The sequence below is a fragment of the Diabrotica virgifera genome, chromosome 2 (genome assembly GCF_917563875.1).
Source record: "Diabrotica virgifera virgifera chromosome 2, PGI_DIABVI_V3a".
In the NCBI taxonomy this organism is placed as follows: domain Eukaryota; kingdom Metazoa; phylum Arthropoda; class Insecta; order Coleoptera; family Chrysomelidae; genus Diabrotica; species Diabrotica virgifera.
The window spans coordinates 207822655-207849571 of NC_065444.1; the positions used below are offsets into that span (position 1 = coordinate 207822655).

At 32.1% G+C, this 26917-nt stretch overlaps 1 protein-coding gene and 2 long non-coding RNA genes across 8 annotated transcripts in view; 1 reads left to right on the forward strand and 2 right to left on the reverse strand.

The window, feature by feature from the left end:
* The window catches only part of LOC126879781 (gastrula zinc finger protein xLCGF3.1-like), a 164461-nt gene extending 152767 nt beyond the window's left edge, over window positions 1-11694 (reverse strand). For 5 of the 6 annotated variants that reach the window (XM_050643037.1, XM_050643033.1, XM_050643035.1 and 2 more), the window contains exon 1: window positions 11383-11694. The gene's annotated coding sequence lies outside the window, so the exon portion shown is untranslated. The remainder of the gene's footprint in view (window positions 1-11382) is intronic. The other variant, XM_050643038.1, reaches the window with a different exon arrangement.
* Window positions 11695-12824: 1130 nt separating this feature from the next.
* On the forward strand, window positions 12825-17231 carry LOC126879783 (uncharacterized). The gene is made up of 2 exons (XR_007696259.1): window positions 12825-13704; window positions 16950-17231. It is a non-coding gene; the product is annotated as an uncharacterized LOC126879783 (long non-coding RNA).
* A 3513-nt stretch (window positions 17232-20744) lies between these two features.
* Window positions 20745-25666, reverse strand: LOC126879784 (uncharacterized). The gene is made up of 3 exons (XR_007696260.1): window positions 24695-25666; window positions 24205-24508; window positions 20745-23799 (listed from the first exon to the last, which is right to left on the reverse strand). It is a non-coding gene; the product is annotated as an uncharacterized LOC126879784 (long non-coding RNA).
* Between the last annotated feature and the right edge of the window lie 1251 nt (window positions 25667-26917).

Sequence of the window (26917 nt, forward strand, 5' to 3'; positions counted from 1 at the left end):
TCTTTTTGTACCTACTCTGTCAACAAGACAAACTCAAACTTTTCACATAAGCTTTCTCATAAGCTAAATTTTTTACCACGAACACTTAGACTTGCGAATTCTCTAAAGTCTAAATGACTTAAATATATTCTGCAATTCCTTGGATAGATTTAAAAACCATTTGTTGAACATACAATGTTAGTGATATAATTTCTATCAGCAATTTTTTAAGCTTAAACTTTGTTTTTTATATCGTAATGTTCTTTTTTTCCTTTAACTTATTAGCTTTGTTATCCAATACATATTATAATGTTTGTTCTTTGTGTTGACACTGTTTATGGTTTTGCTTTTGTCTTTGTAATATATTTTTTGTAATAATATTTTCTGAATTGGGCTTGCCCGTAAATAAATAAATAAATAAATAGATAAAAAGTTCTCATGGGTACAACTAGTGATGGAAAATTTCCGGGAAGATTCGAACGCCGGAAAGTTTCCAGAAACTTTCCGGAAATATTGGAAACTTTCGGAAACTTATGGAAATATTGCATTTTTATTAAAATTGTTATACTGAATTATACAAATCAGTAGTTATCTTTACTTTGCTTTGGTATTACAACTACAGAAAAAAATCTGTTAAAAATTAAATGTCCAAAAATACATTTAAAGTATATTTAACTTAATTTAAAAAATACTCTGAATATTAGTGATTATAATTAAAACTAAAAAAGTTATTTTATTTAACAAAAATATTAAAATAAAAAAGATAACATACCATAAACAAAACAAAATTGATTATATAGGAACTTACTTCAGGTAATATGTATTCCTATATAGTATTAAAGCAGGAACTTTTTTCTTAACTAATAATGACAAGAAAATTCTTAGGAAATATAATTATAAAATATATAAATAAGTAAGAGTCTATTCTTATGAGTCAGAGAAATTTTCTTCACACAAGCTGGACTGTATTATGAAGAGAATATAATGAAGAGTCTCTCTCCGTCTAGTTTAAGAGGAAACAGTAGCGATCAACAGGTAGCGAAAACACGTTCCAAGATTGCGGCTGTAATTTTGAATATTTTTTCGAGATATTTGGCACACGTATTCGTAATATAATAAAGAATGGCGGTACAGAGCAAAATTTGAAAAATATATTAATATGTGGAAATTTCTCTGTAATTAAATACAATATTAAAAAAACGAGCCTGTACCGCCATTAAGAAGAACAAAAAAATACATTTTCTTCAGATAAATTGTTTTATCTGAAGCCTAGATTTTTTATCATTTTGGAACTACTAATGAAATAAAAAATTTTAGTAGTTCCAAAATGACACAAAAACTAGGCATTGGATAAAAAAGTTTATTTGAAGAAAATGTATTTTTTTGTTTTTCTTAATGGCGGTACAGGCTCGTTTTTTAATATTGTATTTAATTACAGAGTAATTTCCACATATTAATATATTTTTCAAATTGGGCTCTGTACCGCCATAAATTTGTGGGAAATTGTACCTAAAATTTTTTTGGTAACTTAGAATTATTAGATAAAGCAGTATTCTTTTACTAAAACGTATTCCTATAAGCAGTTAAATTTATTAAGGAGTAAATGGAAATGTTCTGGGATTTCAAAATTCTATTCCTTAAACCGGGATATTCCTATAAGCGGTACTCTAATAAGCGGGTTCGACTGTAGTTTTGAATTTTTTCTTTTTATTTATTATTTCTCTTTTGAAATATTCCCATGCATTATACTTATACTACAATCACAATAAAGATGCACTAGAAATAAACAAACCAAGACACATTGAATGTTCGAGGAGGACTCCCAAATTATGATTTGCAAAAGCTTATATGTACATTGTAAATCATGATTCGGGAGTACACCTCGTAACATTCAATGTGCCTTGGTTTGTTTATTTCTAGTACATCTTTATTGTGATTTTAGTATAGCTTTGTTCCTTTTGTACTTGGCAGTGGTATAGGTTCGCCGGCCGTGTGAATTAAATAGCGCTACTTCCATGTAAATTCAAATTATGTCAATGAATATTGTGTCCAAAAGGCTCTTGGAAATATGCTCAAATGTTCTCGGAAATATTATGGAAAGTTCACGGAAACGTTCTTGAAAGTTCTCGAAAATAGTCTCGAGAATTTTCTATTGAAAGTTTCCGGGAATATTCGCGGTCAGGAGAATATTTCCATTTTTTATAGGCGAATATTCTTGGAAACTTTCCAATGTTCGCGAATATTCGCCTGGAAATATTCTCGACTCACATCACTAGGCACAACTCAATCATATGAAGGATTTTCAAGATATAGAGGCACAAACTCGGAAAATTATAAGATTTACTGGGTATTCCAATTCCCTGAGTTACTGGTTATCTGGTACCATGTAGCAGTTTGGATCAAGGAAAAGTACTAGTAGACTAGGATTTTTTCCTGGCTATCCAATGGCGTCGTTTACTCTGACCTTGACCTTCAATGGATGTCATCTTCTAGAGTTACGAGGGTTTTCGGCATTAAATTGATATAAACAGATTGCTCATGGGTTTTTGGGATCGCTAAACACGAATATGCCATCAGAAATGATCTCTGAAGGACGTGGTGGCCAGGGCCAATGCAAGGAACGTCATCTTCTAGAGTTTCGATGGTTTTCGGCATTTAATTGATGCAAATGAATTACTGGAGGGTTTTTTGAGGTCAGTACCGGTGCTAGAGTATAAGGCGCCCGCCTGCAAAAGAAGTATAGGCGCCCTTCGGTGTCTTTTAAATTAGTATTTTGTATAGCACCGACAGAAAAAATGTCATTTTGGCGCCCCCCAAACAGGGGCGCCCGCCTGCAGTGCATCCCTTGCAGGCCCGTTATCACCGGCCCTGCCCGGAGCATCTGGTTTCCAAGATCAATGAAAGGCGCTCCTGGAGTTTCGAGGGTCTTTGGTACTACATTAATGCAAACGGAGTAGTTATATGTTTTTGGGGTTGCTGAACACGAATACGTGATCAGCACAGACACAGGAGCACCTGGTACCTAAAACAGGTTATCTTCTGGAGTTAAAAACCTAAGAGTAATCCATTTGATTCCTCCGAAAGAAACCTCTACAGAAAAGCAAAAATTTGACTTTGGCCCTTTTAGAACCAAGCCACAGATCGAATAATATGGATGACAGTCAAGAATTGCAGCAGAAAAAAATGGCAGAAGCAGCAGAAAAATCAATTGGCAAAAAGAAGGAGAAGAAAAAAGAATGGTACAATATCGAATGTCAAAAAATTAGGGAAAAAAAGTGGAAGCAGATTAAAATGGATAAGAATGAACACGGCAGAAGACAGAGAAAACTACGAATTACTGAGAAATGGAGGCAAAAAATAAACAGAAAACAAAAGCGACAATGGATAGATTTAAAGATTCCGGAAATATATATATAGTTTAGCTCTCCAGGCCTAGAAGGCCCATGGCTTGGTTTACTATTCCTTTCCAATCTCTCCTATTTGCTGCTTTATTTTTCCAATTTGTGATTTTCAGTTCTTCTATGTCTTTTTCAACATCTTTCTTCCATCTGGTTTTCGGTCTACCTTTCTTCTTCTTTCCTCCTATTCCTCCCGTTAGTATTTTTTTGGGAAGTCTCGTGTTTGGCATCCTTTGGATATGTCCCAACCATCTCAGTCTTTGTGATTTTACGATCCCTACTATGTTTGGTTCACCATACATCCTCTCCAATTCCACATTTGGTCTTCTTATCCACATTCCATTCCATATCTTTCCGCCAAATATTTTTCTTAGGACTTTTCTTTCCCATACTTTAAGCATGACTTGCTCGGATTTGTTCATCGTCCATGTTTCACTGGCATATAAGACTATAGGTCTTATCACTGTCTTGTATATTCTTATCTTAGCCCCTCTAGATATGTTCTTATTTCTCAATAAGTTGTTTAGAGCAAAGATACAACGATTACCAGCCATAATTCTCGCTTGGATTTCTTCTTTTATATTTGGTCTCCTAGTGAATGTCGCTCCTAGATATTGGAATCTCTCTACTTCCTCGAATTTATATATTTTTGCCTCTGTGTTTATTGTCAGGTATTGTCCTTGTGTGTATTCTCGTTTTGTCCATTCCATATATTTAGTCTTTTCTTCGTTTATGTATATCCCTTTCTTTCTTCCTATCGCCTCTAGTCTTTTTAGTATTTCTTGTAATTCTTGTTTGCTTCTGGCTATCATTACTATGTCATCAGCGAATGCCAAGCATTGGTGTTTTCGTTGGTATACAAGTCCTGTCCTGTTAATTTCGGCTTCTCTGATGACTATTTCAAGAAGGATACTAAACAACAGTGATGACAGTGGGTCTCCTTGTCGTACCCCTTCACCGACCCTAAACTTATCTGTTTCCTTTCCATTTATTTTAACCCTGTTCTCTGTTTCTCTGAGTGTAACTTTTACCATCTTTATTAATTTTTTACTAATTCCAATTTCACATAGTGCTTTGTATATTTCTTTTCGCTTAACTCTGTCAAAAGCTTGTTTAAAGTCAATGAATAGGGCCATTGTAGATTTTCCGTATTCGTAGCTTTCCGCTTGTATCTCACGCAGCAGGAAAATTTGATCCACCGTGCTGCGTCCTCTTCTGAATCCACATTGATATTCTCCTATGTCATTATCTATCTTTTGTGTTATCTTGTCTTTTATATGTACTGCAAGTATTTTATATGCAACGTTTAGTAGGGCTACTCCCCTGTAATTATGGCATAAACTTTTGTCGCCTTTTTTGTGAATTGGACACAGTGTGGCTTCAGTCCATTCTTTTGGTATGTGTTCTTGTTCCCAAATTTCTTTTATCAGCTTTTCCAAATGCTTAATTAGTACTGGTCCTCCATATTTAAACATTTCAGCTGTTATTTCATCCTTACCTGGGCTCTTGTTTTTCTTTAGTTTTTCTATTATTTCTTTTATTTCTTTTTCATTAGGCGGTCTTTCCTGCATTTCTTCTTGATCAATATTTTCATTCTGTCCTTCTTCTTCTTCTTCTGCATATTCTGTTGTGGGAATTTCATTTAGAAGCTCTTCGAAGTATTCTCTCCATCTGCTCAGTATTTCTTCGTCGCTTACTAAATTCCTTCCATTTTTGCTTTTGTAGTGTACAGGTTTTCTTTGGAACCCCTTTTTCTCATTTTTTACTCCTTGATATAAGTTCCTGACTTCTCCATTTTTATAGTTTTCTTCTATGCATTTCAATTTATCTTCGTTGTACTTTCTTTTCTTTACTCTTATGATTCTTTTAGTTCGTTTTCTTTGTTCGTTGTATTGTATCTCCATCTCTGGTGTTTTCACTTGCATCATTTTGAGTCTTAACTTATTTCTTTCATCCAGTTCTATTTTACATTCTTCATCAAACCATTCTTTGAATCCATCTTTTATATTTCTATTACTGACTTGCGCTGCTTTGGTCATACATACTTTTATTTGCGTCCATTTTTGTTCGATGTTTTCATTTTCTGCAATATTTTCCAGTTCTCTAGTGACTAGTCTTTCATATTTACTTTGTTCTTCTTCTGACAGTAGTCTAATAGGTTTAGTTACTTTGTACCTTTTTTTCTGTTGATTTCTAAGAACTGGTATAACCTGTTTAAGTTGTATTCCGACTATAAAGTGATCTGTGTCTGCATCCGGTCCTCTATATGTTCTTATGTTCTTTATACATTTTTCCATGTCTTTTTCGATGAGCACATGATCTATTTGATTTATGGTTTTTCCATCTGGTGATCTCCATGTTCCTTGATATATTCTTTTGTGTTGAAAGTACGTGCTCATAACGATCATGTTTTTTTCTTTTGCAAAATCTATTAAGAGGTGACCATTTTCATTCGTTGTTTCATGCAGACTATATTTTCCTATGGTGGGTGTGTATATTTCTTCTTTTCCTATTTTGGCATTAGCATCACCTAGTACTATTTTTATATCGTATTTGGGAATATTTTCGAATACTGTATCTATTTGACTGTAGTAGTCTTCCTTTATCTCTATGTTTTTCTCTTCAGTCGGTGCATGTATGTTTATAAATGTTATTTTTTGGTATTTTCCTCTTATTCTTAGTATGCATATTCTCTCTGAAATTGGTTTAAAGTCAACGATTAGATCTTTCAGCTTTTTGTTTACTACAAATCCTGTGCCTAACATTCTATTTTCGCCTCCGCTATTGAAAAATAAATAGTCATTTATTTCCATTGAGTTTTGGCCTAGTTGTTTCGTTTCTTGTAGTGCTACTATTTCGAATTTATATTTTTTACATTCATCTACTAGGTGTTTCAGTTTTCCTTCTTCGTATGTTCCTCTTACATTCCATGTTCCTACTAATATATGTTCTTTTATGGGCTGCTTTTCATTAATAATCTGTACATTTTGTCTATTTCGTGTACCTGTACTTTGCCATGTCATCTCCGTTATTTCAGTCTGCTTTCGTTGTATTGCTAGTTTTTTGGTTGTATATTTTTCTCTTTTACGAGTTGTTGTTGGTTGTTATTCCATGTCCATATTTCACCATTAATGATTAGCTTCTGGTATCCTATTTTTACATTTTTTCCATTATGCCTCTCTACCATAGCCTTGCTTCTAATTTCTTTCTGAATAATTCTTTCTTCTTTTGACATATCATCATTAATATAGATTCTTTCGTCCTTTTTGGTTTTTAATTTACTTTTATTTTTCATTACTTCTATTTTGTTTTTCACGCTGTTGAGTTCCACTATGACAGTATTTTCTCCTATTTTCCTTGCTCCATTTACATCTACTGCAACTTGTAGCTCTTTTTCCATAAAATTCTCCATAGCCCCTCGTAAAACTTTCTGATCATTTGTATCAATTTTTATTCCTTGTATTATTACATTTTTTCTCTTTCTTTCTCTTTCCAATTTCTCTATTTTTTCATTTGCTATACTAATTTCTTTTTCTAATTGACCTATTTGTTTTATAGCTTTTTCGTTTGTTTCTCGCAGCTTTTTTATTTCATCTTTGTAGCCGCTTTGTTGATCTTTCAGTTCTTTAATTTCATTCTTTAGTTGTGTGATTTCGGAAATAGAGAATGAAAAATATAACAGCAATTCAAAAAAATTCTATATTAAAGTAAAAGAAATCAATAGAACATTCAAAGGTAAACTAAAAGGAATAAAAAACAAACAAGGTAAAATTGTAGAGGAAGAGAAAGAATATAAAGAAACATGGACAATTCACTTTAAAGAATTACTAATTGAACCAGTTATAAATGATGAAATAGAAGACGAGGGCGAAGAAGAAACGATCACACAGGAACCAACATTAGAAGAACCGAAGAGGGCCGTAAGGACACCGAACAAAAGAAAGACCGAGACTTAGGTACCAAGACAACTTAGAAAACAATTTAAAATCTATTGGAATTAGGCATGGAAAAGAGCTGCCAGAGACAGAGGCGAATGGATGATTGTTCAGAAGAAGGGTTTGGCTCATAAAGAGCTGTAACGCCACTGATGATGAAAATTGTTTACCGACAAGGAATGATTGGGTTTTAAGAAAATTTCATTCAATATTAGGTACATCTGGTTCTTCATCTCTGATGGAGGAATATTTAGGTTGTCTTCTGCACATATTGCCTCTGCAGGTCCAGGTAATAGGTAAAACCTTATCAAATATTTCTAGAATAATATTGTATGATTATGTTTAAGGGTTGTTTTGGAAAATTTATAAAGGAAATAAACAATCTAATAGACAAGAAGCTTCAATATTTCGATGGCTTAGTGTGAAAATCTCGTATCTCATTAACCCGGCACCTGCCACTTGGGGTGCTACCAGCACCCCATAACACATTTTTATCAAATATTTGGTATTTCAAGTTTGGTAACCGAGCTGTGCGTCATAATAGCTTTCTATAATATTATATAGCATATATGTGTTAGTGTTTGAAGTGGTTATTTAGTGTCATTCTGAACTTATAGCTCTAAAGTCGAATTGGGGTGTCATCATCTGGCACTTTAAGTTTTAATTTTTTTTGTATTTTTGATAAACGGGTCAAATTTACATTTTTTATTGAAATAACTGATTTAAATTATTATTTATTTATTTAGCGTATGGCTTAAGTATATCACAGAATATAGTTAGATTTATGCATTATACAATGCATCACAAACAGATGTCCAATTTTTTTATATATTCGATTGACCCTTCGGTTGCCATTACAAAGTCTATAGGGTCGCCTGTGTATGCTCTGCGTGGGCAGTCCTGAACAATGTGACTGATCGTCTGTCTTGCAGCGCCGCAGTCACAAGAAGGCGAGGGGAGTTTACCCCATCTGTGGAGGGAGTCGGCGCATCTTCCACAGTTTGTTCGAATTCGATTAAGGGCTGCCCAAATCTTACGGGGACGTTCAAATTCGCCAGGTTTCCCTATGATGTCCGGTAGACTATGGTAATGCGGATCTGTCCTACTTTCCCAATCTTCTCTCCATCGGGTATTTAAGTCAAAGTTGGATTGCTGCAGCGCTTGAGCAGATTGTAGAGGGGGTAACCTGGATCGGAGACGGTTTCCAAGAATATCAGGGATGTCGTTGTGGACTAGAAGCTGGCGACTGTCCATTATTTTGTTATATTCTTTAACCAATGCATGTTCGCTGCGTAGGTTGGGTGGTGCTATATTACTAAGGGTAGGTAGCCACATTGTAGGGGTGGGCTTAATTGTGCCTGTTATCATACGCATAGTACGGTTTAGTTGGGTGTCGACCAGGTGGGTATGCCTGCTATTTAGCCACACTGGAGCACAGTATTCTGCCACCGGATATATCAGGCCAAGAGCAGAGGATCTTAATGTTGATGCTGTGGACCCCCATGTAGTGCCGCAGAGTTTCTGTATTATATTGTTGCGTGTTTTCAATTTTGCTGCTGTTTTCGTCAGGTGTTCTCTGAATGTGAGCGTTCTGTCTAGAGTAACCCCAAGGTATTTCGGGTATTTATTGTGTTTTAACAGCTTGTTATTAAAATACACTCGCAATTCTCTGTTTGCCAACTTGTTGTTTAGATGAAAAGCTGATACTTCAGTTTTTGTAGTACTTGGCTGTAGTCTCCATTTCTTAAGGTATTCGCTGACGATGGATAAGTCATTCGTGAGAGTGATTTCTGTAGTTTCTAAAGATTGGTGGCTTGTTGCAAGGGTCCAGTCGTCAGCATATCCAAACTTCCGAGATTCGGTTTCAGGCATGTCAGCAATATAGAGGCTGAAAAGTAAAGGGGCAAGGACAGAACCCTGTGGAATTGTTATCCTGTGAATGTGTTAAATTATTAATATAGACTCTATACTCACGAAATCTTAATTTTTTTAGATATTTTACTTGACTTCATTTATTATGGGTTGGTACTTGCTAATTTGCTTATAACACCTTTTTCATTTTATTTTTTAACTTTTATAACATATTAGTGGCTAATAAGTTAATAAAACATGTTTATTTATATTCTTGTGTTACTCAACACATTATTTTGTTTTTTAAACAAGTAGATCAGAGAAAATTTTTAAGGGGTGCTGTGAGCACCCCACGTGGCAGTTGGCGCCTTGCAAAGCCACGTGGCAGGTGCCGGGTTAAATTACAATTTTACAGGAGAGGCAAAAAACTGATTTTCTGCATAATATAAGCTAAAAACAAAAATTATATTACATATTTTTAATTCGAGCACGTTGAGACAAATATCTGATATTGGCACCGAGCTAAAAGTGTTAAATGTTGCTATTAAATTGGAAATACAAATATTAACTATGAAAAACACGTAAATATCCTTGTAGAATATAGAGCCTTTGCCCAAGTAACTATGATAACCTCGTATATCTTGATACACGTGTTTTTCATCTCAAATGAGGTTGTGTCAAATCTTTTGATTTAAGGTTCATAAAATGTTCCTATATGCCAGACTACCTTTTGTTGTTCACAAAAAACATTTCTGTAAGTCGAATCTCTCAAACAAACACTCCAAATTAAGTACCAAATTATTGGTTATAAATATACGTGGTATTCACACTAAATCAAGAGAGCAATGGATATAGGTGATTTCTTTTTTCGGCTGTAAAAAATAGTCTAGTGTATTTGGAATTTTTCTAACAGTTGTAAATCGTGAGATACAAGGTTTTCAAACTAAAACCACCAAAATATCATTTTCGAAAAAAAATGAGATATGAGGTTTTCACACTAAGCCATCGATTTGTATTTGAAAAGCGACAGCTAGATATATACAGTAAAACAGATAGGGAGTTAATTTTAGAAGTAATGCGAAGAGGAGTAGTACAGTTAACAAAGATACGCCATCCGAATCCGAAAATTCTGACGATTCAACATCCTCTAGAAGAAAGCAGACAGTCTAGCTTTCGCTGCTTGATCAGAATCAGTGTTTGCTAGTCTAGCAAATGTTCTGGGATAAACAACCATTCTTGTTTACAGTTCTGATATTTCATTGTATAATCCTAAAGAGAGTAGTTTAAAGGAAAATGAGCAAAGGAAAATGTTGAACAGGACGCTAACGTAAAATAAACTAATAGATTGTGAGAAAGAGAAAAAACTTTTGGACAACATAAAGTTTAGGGCAACGGCCATGCAACAGCATGAATTTTGTGAACAGTGTTGCCATATCTGTTTATAATTTAGACATATGAATTTAGACCTTGTTTAAAATGTTTTTTTATAATTTAGATGTTTATTTCATAGGTTAGTTTATTCATTTAAGTTAGTTTCTTTTTATTACTATTTAGTATTTTAGATATTTTATTAGTTAGAGTTTACAGTCTACAGTTTAAATCTTCACATTGTTTAATATTTCTATTAACTATTGCCACTATTGATTTTTATATAATTTTAATGCTTTTATAGTCTGTTCGCTAAACTCAGACGCAACTGGCTACATATTTTAGTCGATAATTTTTTACTAAAATTGGCAAAATTACCGACTAAAATATCTAGAAAGTTGCGTCTGAGTTTAGCGAACAGACTATAATATATTTTCTGATTTATATATGTCGTAGTTTCTTAGAGAATCAGCCACTTAGCTAAGAAACCAGCCACTTAGATTGAACTTGAAAGGAGAGAGACCTAACCCTTCGGTCCAAACCTAACTTGCGGGGCTAAGTGGCTGGTTTCTTAGCTAAAAGGCTGATTCTCTAAGAAACTACGACATATATAACATTTGTTTTCGATTTTTAAATTATATATTGTGTTCTATTCAATTTTGAATTTTAGATGTTACAGTAAGAAATATTTTACAACATGGCAACACTGTGAGTGTTTTTAGATTACCTCAAATGTCAACTACAAATTGGTTATGTTTGGTTGCCCTAAACTTGATGTTGTCCAAACTTTTTGTATATTAGTTGATTAAAACTGAGTTAAAACTACGTTGAATAAAGTTTATAAATATTACCAAAATCGAAGTTGAAGCGATCTACTTTAATTTCGCAAACCAAACTCTTCAAGTTTTCAAAACCCCAAACAAAATCACAAGTCCACAACACAAAAACAAAACGCAAATCGTAAAAGCCAAGCAAAACGGTTATGCTCTTTTTTCCTTGTCTAAGCGGTTATGCATGCCAATGAACTGTCAATACGGATGGAATGGCCCTGTCCCATTCAAATAGTGAAGCGAGATTGCCACCAACATACAAGAAAGAGGTTCTACAGAGAGACAGACAAGGTGCTGGAGAATTTGACAGGCCGTGTAATTTGAGTTGCCTATATAAATGGACCCGACTGAATCAGTATTGACAGTTCGTTGAATGGACCTCATATTTTAACTTTCAGGGCTGATTGGCAGTACATATTTCAAAATTTAAATACTTTTTTGTATTTACAGAGTAAATAGAGTACATAGTACTATACTTGGTGTTTAAAACAGTTTAAATACTTTTCAGAATTGTTATTTGTATTTATCAAAACAAATACCTATTTTCCTAAAGCATTTGGGAGTTAAATAATTTTAAAACTATTTAAATACTAAATTAGTGACTGTTTTATATAAAGTGAAGAAGTCCTTGATTATGTTTTTATGTTACTTTTATATTTAGAATTTTACATTTCCCCGATTTAAGTTGATATAGGCAACTCAAATTACACGGCCTGTCAAAGTTTCCAGCACCTTGTCTGTCTCTCTCTAGGACCTCTCTCTTGTATCGTGGCTATGGAGACCTACACAGAGGAGAGGAATCGAGATAGGACGACCGGGACGACCTTGAAATTTTTGTACACAATTTTGCCTGTTTGCTTGGTTTCTCGCTAGGGCGGCGGTGGCGTAGAAATAGATGCTACTTTTGCATTGGAGTGAATGTGAAAATTTCGAAAATAATTAATTATTCGTAGTTAATATAAGATTATTGGTTTTGGTGGTTAATATTATTTAAATATGAGTGCCAAGAAAGCTTACACTAAAAGAACTTGCTTCGTACCGGGATTTATATCGAGTTATCGTTCCGATAAAAAATTCAAAAGGGAACTTAACGAAGTTAATAAAGACTTTTTATAAAGATTTGTCTTTATGTTATTTATAACGTTCGTGGATTAAACCTATTCGTTTGTATGTTATTTCCTTCGGTGTAAATAAAATTTGTGCCTATTATTGGTTTTTATTTTAACCTGAAAATTATAGTGATAATAATAGGACGATCTTGAAAGTTTTTCTGTCGAAACAATGCATTTTTTGAGACAAAATATTTCACAAAAATTAACATTAATTTTATAAAAGTCAGACTATCGTCTGCGTAGTTTATAGACATATATTTTTATTAACTAAATTTAAACATCTGATAGGTAAGCTTTCAGAATATAGATAAATGAAGTACCTATTCAAAAGAAAAACAGTTTAAATTTTGATAAAAAGAATAATTAAAAAAAATTGATCAATAAACTTCAAATTATTTAAATAACTTTTTAAACTTTTTAAAAACAATTACGTACAGTTAAGTCAATTTTTTCAACTAACAAACTTTTTGATATCAGTTACAAAGATATTAAAAAATTAATTTGCAGTTGAAATACCATTGGTATATAAATGTGGCAGTTAGATAATGTGACAAAATATTTCCGCTTCAAAATAAGCTGTCCTACATATTAAAGTAATGACAAATTTAAATTTGATGTCACATCTCCATCTACAATGGTATATAAAGAATACACTTTTTACCACACGTCGATATGTTATAAGGTTAAAATAATTTATTTTTGGCATAAAACATATTCAGCTACAATCTACCAATAAATTAATGTCTAATTACGCTAAAAACAAAAATAAAACGAGTTAAATATTAAATAAGTCCATAAGAGCTAATGTATTTGTAGCACCTATCCGAACACTTGCGGCGATTGCTGAAAGTTGAATTAGAGGTTGAAAAGTTAGCCCACAAACGGTGCATTGCGTTTCCACTCCTTCTTACAGGTCTCCATAATAGACACGGTTAAACACAGTATAGGTAATAGGTATTTAGTCCATTCCGAAGTTGTAGTTTGTTTTGACATTTCCGTTTTATTTAACCTAACCTATGTTTTGTGTTTTATTGTGTTGTATACAAGGAGTTGTATATTGAAATTGAATTGATTCTTGTTTCATTGAATATAGAGGAGTTGTTCTGTTGCAAGTTGTTCTAGTTTTGTTGTTTTAAAATCTGCGAAAAACTATTTATAGATAATGGTGAACTTAAACAAGAAATGGACATGCAGTTTGCTGATTACTTAATTGTGTACTCACAACACATAGGTACAGGCATTATGCAAATACATACCATTTAGAGGATACTTCATTCAAATTGGAGGACTCTGCGATATTGGGCTTCCTTAATAGTTTACCAGACGTAGACACTGTCTTTTTCTTGGTAGAAAATGACACCTGTTTCACCCTTTCTGAATTTTCTCAAGTCTCATATTTGGATCAACGTGAAATTTGTTGGCTTTCACAGCTTTAATTTGATTAACGGCTGTCATTAAAATATCTTCACTGTTGCATTTTTGACCTAATGCAATTACTTACAGTGCTGAGCAGATAGTATCTCATGTAATTTCTATCTATCCCTCGGTTTTTGATGTGTGCGTAGGTGCTGAAGACTCCAGTTCTTCCCAAATATCACTGCTTGGAACTTAATTATTTAGTGTGACTCATGTAATACAAAGGTAGTGAATGTGCTGGCAAATATTTGATTGAATTAAAGATTTGATTGAATTTAATTTAATAAAATAATCAAGGCAAATACATGAGTAGGAATGGTAGCATATTTTACATAGTATGTAGCTGACAAGATAACATACATTAACATTAAACAGTTTCTCTGTAACAGTACATATTTTTGAGTTTGTTTTATTTTTAATTATCCATTTTTTAAATTCATCATTTCCTTCCACACTTTCAATATCAAATTTATAATTTGTGGCTACAATTAATGGCAGTCAATCAATCAGTCCTTTTTCCTGAAAGCCACAAAAATGTTGACAAAATTAAATCAAAACATATTTACAAACCTTTTGTTATCTGAATTAGTCTTTCCACTTGTTTATCTCGAGTGTAGTGTGTCAAATTATGCATGCTTTTATCTAGTTGTTTCACCTTTTTATAATACTGTGCATACTCTCCAAGTACATATTTGTATTTGTTAGTAATTCCTTTCTATAACAGTAGAACCCCGACTTAGTATTCAAACTATAATTTTTACTCAGGTACTCATAAAATTTAACAGTACCAGAATCATTCTCCAGTTGGAAAATTCAACAAATCTATTTAAAAGTTGTTAACTTCTAAAGTACTTTGTATAAATTTCAAGCACTTGTATACATACTTCCATTCTTTTTTCAACTACAGAAATTTTTGTTAGATTAGTTTTCCAGGCACAATCAATGTGCCAGGAACAAAATAATCGATTAGACACAGCTGTCACATTATCACTGCTGTCCATCCGTTATAAAAAGTTTCCATTATATCTCTCATAAACATATCTGTAGTGATATTATTAGGTAGAAATTGTAGTATTCATTCTATTTGAAATCATGTATGTCACAGCAACGCCTTCACCAATATTAGTTCCATAGGTACCATCAATACAAACAATTTTTTTTGCAAATGTCATGACAGCATAACATTGTACATATATCATTCATAATGGTAATGCAGAAATCTGAGCAATCTAAATTATGCTGAGTATCCTCAGAGCCTTGAGGTCTGTAGTATAATACACTGGCTACACACTACGTTTTGCCTGAGACCATGTCTGCAGAGACTCATTTGCGCAGGTAAGAGCAGCAAGACGGTATCACATGTAAGCCTCCAAGCGCCGCCTGTACTCTCGTCAACATGCTGAAGATTTTACCTGTGCAGTTTTACTTGAAGTGTGGTCAGAAGTTCAGTCCGGCAAAAGTTTTCAAGGTGGACAGTCGAAATGAGTGATATTAGAAGCATTGCAAACCTATTCTTAATTGAAGAGTTGTACAAATTTTTGAGCTGGCATGCATTATGGAAGGTGAAAAGTAGAGAATGAAGCATACACTTTAATGATTGAAAAATTAAAAGAGGCAATATTTTATTTTTATATTTTTAGTTCATTCTAAAATAGAGAATTCTTTTAAATCATATAAATTTCTTTTACCATTTTAGTATTTAATTTTCCAATATTGGGGTACTACTGCCAAAAAAAATTTATATACTTATAATAATAGAATATAATAATTAATCAACTTATGTATTTCTGCTAAGTTCTGACACTGTTTTCTTGTGGCATATTTAATGTAGTATTATGTTCATATGGGTATGGGATTGAGCCACTGTTGAAGGTGTAAAGAAAATTGCATTTCTTAATTTACTACTGATTGGTGTTTCAATTTCCACTCCGGAAGTCTTTCTACTCTCTACAAAAATTTAAGCAGAATTTTGGGCATGGATGCCAAATTTTTGTCGAAATAAAAGATGCTAATCGAATTTCTAACTGTCTAAGAAATTTCCTGCTATTTCTATTGTTGACACTTGACACACATATTTGTTGCATATTTGCGTTTGTGGAATAATCATATCTACCTGAAAAGGTATTTTGTAAGTTTCTATCAATTAAAAACCATGATTAATTTAAAAAAATTTCTTTATTAAACTATATCTACGTTCACAATATTTAGAACTTGAATTAAATTCTATAATTAAACTATATTATGAATTACACCATGGCTATTTTGGCATGGTACACTACCTTCATTATTGAAATACCATAAAAAAAGTTTATCCTTAGTTTGCTTGGCGTCTCTGGAAATACTTATATAATGTTATCTCTGCATATCAATGAGATTAGAATCTTCTGTTCTTAAACCATTCCTATTGTCAACGTCTAAGCTTCCAATGGGAGTATAGGTTGAAGCATATTTAATTCTCAAAAAGTTATGGAGTACACAATATGTCATGACAATGATATATACAGTTTTTAGATTTAAATTAATAGTGGTATGGAAAATTCAAAATCTGTTAGCTAAAATACCAAAGGCATTTTCTACAACTCGCCTTGTCCTTGACAGGCGGTAATTGAATATTTTGCGTTCATTTGTTAATTCTCTTTGATTAAACGGTTTTAAGAAATGTGGAGCTAAGGCAAAAGCTTCAACACCAATAAACACGTCACTAAGCATTTTATCTGAACCACTGAGGCGATCAAAGACTGGAATTTGTAATGTATTTTCTTTTAATTTGTTGTAAAATATTGTTTGCTCTATAACACCTCCATCACAAATTCTCCCATTCACGCCAAATTCGTATATTATGAACTCATAATTAGCATTTACAACTGCCATCAAAACCATACTATGAAATCCTTTATAGTTATAAAAATAGGAACCTTGCCCATTTGGTAGAATACTCTGCACATATTTGCCGTCAACGGCACCGAAGCAATGGGGAAAGTTCAATCTTGCTTCAAATTCCTTTGCTATATGTTTCCATTATTCTTGTGGCTTTGGAATCTAACAAAAATATTTTTTTAGGATTTCTCTGACACAGTTTCCAGTACAGAACTGCCACTGGAATCTCCAGTGGAGTTACAACCGCTCTCACGGACGTCCACAAATCAAGTTACAAAACTGTTACATGACTCTATTGGAGTTGCAACCGCAATTGGATAAAAGTGAAATTCGAATAATGCCAGAAAGACTATAACCGTCCAAAGTGATAGTGTGAAATTAAAATCAAATGATTACGTATAAATCATATTTATAATAATTATAAATAGTAGCTGTATTTTTTAAATAAACAGATTTGATAAGTTATATTATTTTTCTACAGTTGGTATGTTTTAATAAATATATTTTAAGACTACTGACAGTATTGTTGGTACTTTGGATCTTTTATTTATAGTAGAGGATCCAATATAATGTCGATCTGCACCGATCTGTTTAATAATGGATTAAAATTATTGGATATGTAATTTAGTATGGTAACAATTATAAAAAACAAGGGGTGCCCGATATAATTTTGTTCTGACTATAATTAACATGCATACATAATCGAAAACCTCTTATACCCGAAGGTGTCGAGGTGTACAAGCTCTCTTAAATTTTTTTCTACAAATGTACACCACTCTTTTCTGTCTCTAGCTAGTTCCTTCGGCTCACTCTATGTCTTCCCTCTTTCTTTGAGAATCTTGCTTATCCTATTATTCCATGTTTTTCTTGGTCGTCCTGTACAGTGTATGCCAGTAGTACAGTCTCATTTACGCATTCAGTATTATTTTCTGTCATCCATGGTTGAAATTTAGCGTATTCCTTGTCATAGATACGTTTATTTGGTAATAGATTCTCAGTCGCTTTATTGGCTTTTTTTCAGAAATATCGAATTTCTCTTGCATTCTGACTTTTTTGACAATTTCACATAGAAAAACTTTGTTTATGTTAATACCAAATTGCTAACCAACATCACTTTTCTACCAACAGTACTAAATACCTGCTGCGATACAGTATTTCTTCTAATTTATTATATTATAAAATTAAAACTTTAACTGACGCAATGAACCGCTATGACATAAAATTTTATATTCACCACATGCATAATTATGTAATTTATAAGCTTGTCGCCCTTAGGGTATAAACATCTATTTAATGCCCTTGATACATAAATAACTGTTTAATATATAAAAAAAGTAATTTTTTAATTATTCATTAATTATAGTCAAAACAAAATTATATCGGGCACCCTTTTTTTTATAATTTGTAAACATACTAAATTACATCAAATAATTTTAATCCATTAAACAGATCGGTGCAGATGGACCTTACATCATATCTCATTAGACTATTAAAAGGCTATTAGATTAAATTAGAGGAATTAGGGATGGTGCCAAAAGAATGTGCAGATAAAATTCGATTACGAAAACGTCAAGAATTACAGAAAATTGGATGCATATGCAGTAGTCATATAATATTAAAAGTAAATAATGTCACAAATGAGGTTTCTATGACATTTCAAAACACATTATTATGGCCTGTTTTGGGCATGATATAGTGCTGAAACATATAGACCATTAGCACTAAAAACATAGGAATAAATCGACTTTTAAATACAGCACCTAGAGACTTTAAACTTTTCGTGTCTAGAGACTTAAACATGTCTATGGTCACGTCACCTTCTGGATGCACTACCTGGTGCCCAAGATCACTGCTAAGACATGTTGTCTTCTGGAGTGTGGAGGATTTTTGAGCACCGGGGGTCATTTCCACCCATTTTTCTATAGTATACCTTTTTTCTGACACCATCCTAAACACAATACAAAAAGTTGCAAATCTCTAGGTGCTGTATTTAAAAATCGATTTATTTTGTGCTAAATGCCCTGCTCTAATATTCGCATTTGGAATTACTGCTAATAATATAATAAATCCCTTTTAATGCACCAATTTAAATAAGACTCCTATTATCATTATAACAAACATCACAAATTTTAAAACAACAAAGCTAGAACAACCTTGGACAGTTTAAAAGTCTCTCTATATTCAGTAAATAAATAAAACAAAAAATCAATTCACAAGTAAGTGTAAAGGCAAAAAAGGCATAATATGCCTGTATATAATATATTATATTATTTTATGATACACATATAGGTTATGTCAGAAGGGAAATGTCAAAACAAAACTACAACTTCGGAATGGACTAAATACCTATTACCTATACTGTGTTTAGCCGCGTCTTCCATAATCGTGGCATTGATGCATGCTGATGTTGGTTGGGTTAGTCTTCTTCTTCTCTTCATTTGAATGTGAATGGCGAATGGCCTTGCTACTTAGCTGCCAGGGCTATCCGGCCAGGATCCGTGAATATAGACTTGAATATTCGGGAGAGGTCCAGCAAACGACGGCACTGTTGCCAGATTTACCTTTTTCCTTTTAGCGGGAATTTTAAAATTAGTCTAATGCCACTTTGGTTTTAAAAGAGAGTTCTCATTGATATAAAAACACACAGGATAGAACCTATGAGCAAAATTCTGGCGTCCAAAGTAGCCGATAAAAAGTAGCCGCTAACTTGACATAACAATGGCCGACTCTTGGTTTCCGGAATAATTTCTTGATTTACCAACAGGAATGCATTAAATTATTGACTTAATATTTCCTTAATATATAATGTTACCTGTTTTACAATGTATTTTACATTAAAATATGTCACCAAATAAAATATTTATTATTTATTAACCACAAAAACACCTGTCAACGCCAACTTCACGTCAGAAATTGTAAACAGTATGTGACGTCAGTTCCGTCGCAGATCAGATGCATGTAAAATTATACACAGTTAGACCGCTTGAGAGTTCTGTATTCTTAAATTTATAACCTTACTTTTACAAGTAATTAGGATTATTTTATTTACATGTAAATATTGAAACAAGTATTGTACTGTGTCATAATTTAAAACTCATGTTGCAGTATTTTGAAAAAAAAATGAAGCTCAAAAGAAATATACTTATACAGTACAAATTATTTTTTAATGGGAATGGAAATTTACGATTTCAAAGGTGAAAATGTGTTGGGATAGTATAGATGGACACTTTTTTATTTTAGTATTAAGTGGTTACATAATTATTCAGAATATTAATAAAATTACTAGTAATTTGAATTAGTTTTAATATGTATTATAATAGTATTAATTCTCATCATGTATCTGGCTAAACAGCTAAGCGCTAAATAAAAGAAATTGAAAAAAACATTCTTAGTGGCCTAGCACCTTTACTTTGCCTGGGGGCGAGGCGAGTTAATAAATTCTATTTTCTTATTGCAGTCATTTTGTGACGGCTTAAGAAGTTACATAAATGATGTCTTTAGGCTGTGAAATTTTAACCGTAGAAAGACATCTTTATGACTTGTATTTACATGATGTAGGGCTTTTCACTCAGTCATTTGTTTCGAGTTTCTGTCATGTGTTGTCTAATATTAATACATCTATGTCATATGTTATTGATATTGCCAATGATACAAACCAAATACGTATGACGTAGATATATTAATATTATATGACACTTAACCGAAGCTCAAAACAAATGACAATCGATGAAAAGCCCTATTCAATAGGGCATTTCATTCACAGTCATTTGTTTCGAGCTTCTGTCATGTGTCACATAATATTAATATATCTACGTCATACGTTATTGGTATATACCAATGATACAAGCCAAAGACGTATGACGTAGATACATTAATATTATGTGACTCATGACAGAAGCTCGAAACAAATGACAATCGATGAAAAGCCCTATTGGCGTCTTGATCAGGATATTGCTGGGTGTACACAAGTAAACAACACTTTTTTGATTAAAAGGTTTATTTCATTAAATCAAAACTTACATGGATACAATTTAAATAAGATATTTTTTCTATTTAAGGCAATATAATATAAGATACATATTTTAGTATAACTCTCCTACATTAACAAGCTTTAACACATTCAGTGGCCATGACGTATGGGTAGCATCACGAAGGTTTTACGGAAGGTACTGACGACACATAAGTTATGTGAGTAGTACTGTGTAACTAAATAAATGATTTAAGTATGTGGTACCAGCCAAGTGGAGCTTGTTCGAGATGGGCACCAAACATGTTAATCTGGTCATGCACAGAGACTTATACTATAATATGTTATATCTCATATTGCTCACTCATTACTAATGTAGTGAACAATATGAGATGTAATATTATGAGATAATATACCTATTATGCGTGTCTACTTAAGTTGGAAACATATGGGAAACTTTTTTGTTATTCATTTTACGAAAAAAGTTATTCTTTATAAAAAGTTCTGCATGCCCCAAAACCTAAGATTCAATCATCAGATAATAAATTTTCTCAATATTATACGAGGTATGTCAAAAAATATGAATTTCGGTCAAGGGTAAAGTACCTTTATTTCTCTCAATATCGAAAATTATTATTATGAAAAGTTGTTTAGAAACAAAAACTAAGATAAAATATTCAATTACCTGCTTCTTATTGGAAAAAATATTTTCCAAATTTTTCTCAAATTTATTGATACTTCGTATTTATTTATTACACATAGGATAACTCTTTTATTATTACTTTTGCGAAAAAAAGGTATTCCGTATAAAAAGCTCTGTATGTCCTAAGACCGAAGATGCAACCATCAGATATCACATTTTATTAATTTTATACGAGGTATGTCAAAAAATATGAATTTCACTCAAGAGTAAAGTATCTTTATTTTTCACAATATTGAAAACGGTTATTAAAAAAGTTGTTTAGAATTAAAAACTATGTTTCAATATGAAATTACATCCTTCTAATTGAAATATTGTGAAATATAAAGGTACTATAATCTTGAGCGAATTTCATATTTTTTGACACACCTCGTATAAAATTAATAAAAGTTGATATATCATGGTTGTGTCTTAGATTTTACACCATGCAAAGCTTTTTATGAAGAATAACTTTTTTTCGTAAAATGAATAATAAAAGAGTTATCATATTTGTAATAATTAAAAACGATGTTGGGTATCCATAAATTTGAGAAAAAATTTTTTTTTCAATTAGAAGCATGTAATTGCATATTTGACCTTAGTTTTTAATTCCAAACAACTTTTTATCATAAGAATTTTTGATATTGAGAGAAATAAAGGTACAGTGGAACCCCGATAAGTCGGCCCCCGATATCCCGGAAGTCCGGCTAACCCGGACCGATTTTCATCAGATAAACATTTTGATTTTCAATATTTTGTATTTTTCAATTTAATTGTGGCTTATTTCCAATCAAAATAGTTAATTATCAGACAATCCTTTCAACAATAAAAGTGTATGTAATATAATATTTGAGAGATAATGTGTCTAGACTCTCTGTGTCGTGTACTTATGTGTGTAATTTGAACACGAGATTAAAAATTACTCATAGTACACGCCGCAGAAACAACAGCCAGCTGTCTGTAGTATCGATTCCTTTTTATTTCAAACTGTCAGCATTGTTTAGGAAAGACTATTTAAAAAATTCTTTTATAAACAATGGTCTTTAGTATTGTGTGTCTTGTATTGTTTGGGTTTGGTGTTTTTTTTAGAATTGTAATGAGTAGGTAATATGTACTGTGCATATTTATAAAAATATTTCATGTTATTTCAATTCTAACGGAGTTTATCTGTAAGTATACCGTATTTTATTAATTTTTACCATATTCTCCGGCTATCTCGGATTTTCGATAACCCGGATCGGTCGTGGTCCCGATTAATCCGAGTTATCGAGGTTCCACTGTACTTTACCCTTGACCGAAATTCATATTTTTTGACATACCTCGTATAATATTGAGATAATTTATTATCTGATGATTGAATCTTAGGTTTTGGGGCATGCAGAACTTTTTATAAAGAAAAACTTTTTTTCGTGAAATTAATAATAAAAAAGTTTCCCATATGTTTCCAACTTAGTAGACATGCTGTATATTATGGTATAGCTCTCCATGAGTGCCAAGTTTTAAACTTAACTGATAACAACTAATGGATACCCTTTTATCCAAAATTTTATGAAAATTTTGAATGGTCATATTGGTATTAATTCCACAACCCCTTCCTATAACAATAGGCCCATTGTTGGATGTTATTGCAGTAATTCTACTGGAAATACTTACTAAAATTGTATGTATCTGCATCACTTAGGAGTCTACCCAAAAAGCTATTACTACTCTCTACTCTAAACCATCATTAATACATCTTGTATACATAATAGGATTTTTTTCAGAATCAGATATTTTATTAAGATTTACTTACCATGCCCTATAATATGTGCCAGGCACTTAACAGTCTATTAGGAGCAATACCCATTACATTTGACGAGGCATTGTAAAAGGTGTCGCTTATGCCTGATATGAAAACATTTGACTATACATATAATACCAACACAGACATGTATTTAAAAAAATTGGTAAATTAAAGTAGGTATCTTTTCTATTTGAAAATAAGAAAGCAGTACAAAATCCATTCCCAAATTCATCTTTTACTAATACTGTCATAAGTTGAAAGTCATAGGGATTGAGCCCATGAGTTCCATCGATTGCGATAAAGGATTTACCAAACTTAATTAACATTTCCTTTTGGCACAGTATTAAGGAAAATAAGACAAAAATCATAAATGTTAAATTCAGAATGAATATCCATTAGTATGTCATGTTGTTTGTAAAATAATATTGGACATGAGTCTGTAAGCATTCAATCCAAAAATAAACACGTTGCATCATCATTGTACATATACCCGTCTTTCAAATCAATGCCATAAGAGAGTTTAATGTTTCTGATATCTTTTCTTGTAAGTAAATTAATTCTTTTTAATTCGCCTCCTATGCTATCCTGAACAGTCTGAAGTTTACTAAAAAAGTAAAATATAGGTATAGGAGAATCAAACACACTATGTAGTTTGAAATTGTAAACTGTAGTAAATATTCATGAGTAATATTTAAAAAGTGGTTTAGTGGTAACATTCTTGTTTTAAATTATATTGTGTACATCTACGGCAGAAAGGCAGGACCTCATAACTGAAAAATTTGTATAAAATGAGTTACTTCGGTTTTCGCTTTAGAATAAGTGTATCAGCACCTATTAAACAGCTTTTAGAGCTGGGAAAGCCTTTTGGAAGCCTTCCGGACACTTTCCCAGCTGTAATAGCTGCAGATACACTTATTCTAAAGCGAAAACTGAAGTAACTCATGTTATAAAATTTTTTCAGTTACGAAGTCCTGCCTTTCCGCAGTTGATATGCAAATATTTTACTTACATTTTTGAAGAAAGTCTCAAAATAAACTTTGAAGAAATATTTATCTGATTTTGGTATTTATGTAAGTGCTCTATATTATCCTCATGCCCGTAATGTGTTTTAAAATAGTTTCAATATTTTTAGATACTATTATTCGACTAGTACAACAAATAAACATTTTGCAGGATCCTTGGGATTTTAAAGCTCTTTCTCTATCTTGTTTTGTAAAATAATTTTTTGAGGATCACATACATATACACTCATAATAAGATGTTTCATGTTCTTGTACTCTTTTCTCTTCCTGTGCCATCCATACAGTGCAAATCTAAAAAAAAACATAACAGGTGATTACATGGGCAGTTATACTACTTACAGCTTACTTTGTAATTGTATCTAATCTATTATCTAGTATTACTCTATTAGTATCGACCTACATAAAACTATCTTTGAAATCTAAATTTTTGATATCAACATCAACCTTAATAGTTACTTAAAAGTTACACGTACCTACCTAAAAGTTTTTGAATTGCAATTTTATCAACTGGAAAAGACTGCAACATAATGAGTTTTAAATTATGACACAGCACAATATTTATTGTTTCAATTTACATGTAAATAAAATAATAATAATCCTAATCACTTGTAAAAGTAAGGTTAAGATTTTTGACTTGAGAAAACAGAACTGTCAAATTTAAAACCAAACTGCTATACAATTTTAAAATTCCCGCTAAAAGGAATCTGGCAACATTGCCGTCGTTTGCTGGACATTTAATCTCTCCCATGAATATTCAAGAGCCGTACCTAGAAAGTCTTGTATGCAAGAAATTGCAAGCTGTAAAGCGGTCTTAAGGCTGTATGACACTATGCATTTTCTTGTACGTACATTTGTGCCCTGTATGACACTATGCAAGTTCTTGTATCGAAAATTGTATGAAATTCGGCACGTGATTGGTCGAAATTTTGTTTGTCACCCTGTGTCACGTTATGGTAGTACTGCATCTACAGCTACAGCTGATTTTAAAGATTTTATAAAATTTATAAACATTCTAATGTTAACCAGAATTTTACGTTGACTGTTTGAGGTTGATTATTTGTGTTTTTATTTTGTTTTGATATTTGTGCTAAAATATTTGCATTAGAATTATCTTCAGTTTGATCCAAATTAGGAACTATTGTATTTTCGTCTATTAAAAAATTATGCACCATAAAACCTAAATTTATAGTTTGAACGGTTTAAACTTTACTAGGAGCTAGAACAGTAGTCCATACCATGATACTATAAATAACACTTGATACTATAAATAACTTTATTTATAGTATCATGGTCCATACCAAACGGTATATTAAGTAGGTATCAATAAAAGATTTATAAATAATACCTACAAAAACACAAATAAATTCATCAATACATTATCTCATTTTCATTGCAGCCGCCATTATGAGTAAGTAATTATGACATTTTAGATGTTTTACCAGACTAGAGTCTGCAGGTTTTACGTTTTTGCTCTTTGCGCATTTCTTGTACAAGAATCTGTGTCCGACTCAAATTCTTGTATCGTTTCTTGTAATATCTGTGTATGACACTATGCATTTTTTTGACATATCAGAAACGATATTAGAAATGAGAAATGATACAAGAAAATGTATAGTGTCATACAGGTGGAAAACTGTATGAAATTCGGCACGTGATTGGTCGAAATTTTGTTTGTCACCCTGTCACGTTACATTGGTATGGTAGTTGGTAGTACTGCGTCTACAGCTGATTTTAAGGATTTTATAAAATTTATATGGAGACCTGTAAGAAGGAGTGGAAACTATGGAGACCTACACAGAGGAGAGGAATCGAGATAGGACGACCTTGAAATTTTTGTACACGATTTTGCCTGTTTGCTTGGTTTCTCGCTAGGGCGGCGGTGGCGTAGAGATAGATGCTACTTTTGCATTGGAGTGAATGTGAAAATTTCGAAAATAATTAATTATTCGTAGTTAATATAAGATTATTGGTTTTGGTGGTTAATATTATTTAAATATGAGTGCCAAGAAAGCTTACACTAAAAGAACTTGCTTCGTACCGGGATTTATATCGAGTTATCGTTCCGATAAAAAATTCAAAAGGGAACTTAATGAAGTTAATACAGACTTTTTATAAATATTTGTCTTTATGTTATTTATAACGTTCATGGATTATACCTATTCGTTTGTATGTTATTTTCTTCGGTGTAAATAAAATTTGTGCCTATTATTGGTTTTTATTTTAACCTGAAAATTATAGTGATAATAGTAGGAGGATCTTGGAAAGTTTTTCTGTCGAAACAATGCATTTTTTGAGACAAAATATTTCACAAAAATTAACATTAATTTTATAAAAGTCAGACTATCGTCTGCGTAGTTTATAGACATATATTTTTATTAACTAAATTTAAACATCTGATAGGTAAGCTTTCAGAATATAGATAAATATAGTATTCAAAAGAAAAAGCAGTTTAAATTTTGATAAACAGAATAATTAAAAAAAATGATCAATAAACTTCAAATTATTTAAATACCTTTTTAAATTTTTTAAAAACAATTACGTACAGTTAAGTCAATTTTTTCAACTAACAAACTTTTTGATATCAGTTACAAAGATATTAAAAAATTAATTTGCAGTTGAAATACCATTGGTATATAAATGTGGCAGTTAGATAATGTGACAAAATATTTCCGCTTCAAAATAAGCTGTCCTACATATTAA